Below are 2687 nucleotides of genomic sequence, written 5' to 3'. Positions count from 1 at the left end.
GGGGAACGGCGCCTCGAGGCGGGGGTATGCGGTATGGGGGGTAGAGGTAATCGGGGAACGGCGCCTCAAGGCGGGGGTATGGGGTGTTGACCACCAATTTTGGACCTCCACAATATAAGTTAATTAATGAGTTTCTTCAATTTCTAATGATTTAAAATAATTAGTTTTATAAAAATTTCAGAAATAAAATAAAATAAACATAGTTTGCAAGTTATTTTAAATAGTTTTGTCACTTCTTTAATATATATATATATATATATATATAGATGTTTTATATAGTTATGTATATAATTAATGCATTTTATGAGTATTCAAAAATCATCTCGAAAAGATTTTATATTTTTAAATACTTTATTAGCAAGGGTCATAATTTTGAATTAATAAATTTTATGAAATCCAAAATACTTACAAGTTATTTTTAGAGTAATATTATCATTTTAATAATTTTAATAATTTTAAATAATAAATATGTATATTTTTTACAATCACGTTATTTTATAAATATTTGAAAATCATCACAAAGATTCTACATTTTAGTTAAATATTTTATGACTTTAAGTTATGGTTTCGAGTTAATTAGTTTTTAATTAAACTAATTATTTTATAATAGAAATAATTTTTTATTTTGTTAAGATTAAGAAACTCATTAATTAATTCATATTAACTCATCTTGTTTGAATTTTAGCCGAATTCACTAATTAAATTCAATTTGGCTAATTTCTTAATTTTAATTGGCTACAATTGCAATCCTTAACCATCCTCTAATATCAATTCCAACCCACATTTAAGATCAGTTTTGGGCCATTTCAAGAGACCCAATTCAACAATTCTAGCAGCCCACTATTTTCAACAGAAACCCGGCCCAACCCATTTTTTTTCAACACCAAAGAAACCCATCAGCAAAGCCTCTCCAGCAACAAAACCAAACGACCCCCGTACTCTTCGTTCTTCTTCCCTTTTCACGCAGAAATTGACCCCACTGCCCATACTCGTCTTTCCTTCAGACGCTAAGAAACAGAGCGCCCATCCCTCTGCGAAAAATCCATCAAATCCGGAGAAATGTCGTTGTCCTCCTCGCCTGCAGGGTCCAACCACCATCACGTCCCCTTTCGCCCATTTTAGGGGATTTTAAAATCTTTTCTACTGTGGTCTTCAAAAAAAAAAGGGCAAAGGAATTCGAATTTTGAATTCGCAAATTTCACCCGATTTCCCCTTAATTTCCATCTAAATATTCATTTGTTTTGATCTCTATTAGATGGGGGAGACCAACTCTAAGTTCTAATTTATCTTCTTTCCAAAGCTTTTATTTCTCTTTATCGAAATTCATAGGTGTGGAAATCGCTACCTTCGAGCTCGTCGTTCCAATCGCTACTCCGATAAAGGTGACCTCTCTTCTCCTCTTATTTCAGTTTAGCTAATCATATATTTAGTGAAGTATTAGGCATTGTTTTCTTTCAGCCTGAACTCAAGTAGTATGGTAATGTATGAACCTAGTTCTTTTCTGACAAGTTGAACGTGGTGTTGTCCTGTTTTAGTCGTTAGATTACATGTTCGAGTGAGTTGTTTTAGATTATTTTTGTATATTTATCGTCCCTTGTCTTGAATTGATTTCGCCTATATGTTGCTGAATTTGTTTGGCTTTGCTTGTATTTTGTTGTCTTTGAGTATCGTGCTATCTTGGTTTGTTGTTGTTAATGTTGTTACACATGTAAAGGCTAAACCTCAACTAACTTTCTATTGTCTAATATGACCCATTTTGAACAAGTCTATACCATTTTTCTGCCTAAAATCTTAGTTTTGTTAACGTTAAGTTTTGTCGTTTAAGATTCCGTGGAGCATGAATTTATTGGCGTTGATTTTTCATGTGTATAACGTGCTAATTTTTCTTTAGCTTAAAGTCAATTGCTAGTGGTTTGGTTATATGTTATACAATCTTTGTACTAGTCGACTATGATAAAGAATGAGTTTATGCTTAGTTGATTTTCGGCAGCGTGCAAGTGAGATCTTACAGATCACGTGTTAAGCCATATTGTTGCCATTTTATTAAAACCTAGACCTTGTTTTAGTTTGAGTTTGTTGAATATATGGGTAAGTGTCAATACACTATTAATAAGGACAATTTCCATGTTACTTAGCAATTTCGTTCACTGTGTTAAGTGCTACTGCTCAACAAATGCCATTTCTTATGGATATTGTGTTTGTCTGTGCATATTTGTGCTTGCAACTTGTTAGTGAGTAGTAGTGTTGTTATATATAATATTGTAATAGGGTTTTTTCTCTTCTTTTGCTTAAACTAATTGGGTCTGCTAAGTGCCTTCAACATCTTTTTATTTCTTTTTTTTTTTCTTTGGTGCGATTAGTTGGCATTTTTTTTGGCTTTTACAGATGGGTTTTAATTTTGAATATTGTGTGAGGTGTGTCGGTCAAATGTGCAGCATGTTTATCATATTTATATATGCTTTCCATTATGAACACATCACTGTTTAGGCCATTTTACTACCTCACATTCTTCATTATTTGAAAATTAATGTTCACCAATACTACTAATGGTTGCCTATTATTTGTTTAAAGCATGATACATATCTCTTTGGTAGTTGGTTGTCTAAATGATAAGTTATATGTTGCTGAAACTTCATGTCGCAATTGACTTATTTATGTATGCATAAAATATTAATCCTTACCTCCGT

This window comes from Solanum stenotomum, chromosome 11 (genome assembly GCF_019186545.1).
Source record: "Solanum stenotomum isolate F172 chromosome 11, ASM1918654v1, whole genome shotgun sequence".
NCBI classification, from domain to species: domain Eukaryota; kingdom Viridiplantae; phylum Streptophyta; class Magnoliopsida; order Solanales; family Solanaceae; genus Solanum; species Solanum stenotomum.
Note: the sequence above shows the minus strand (reverse complement) of the source record.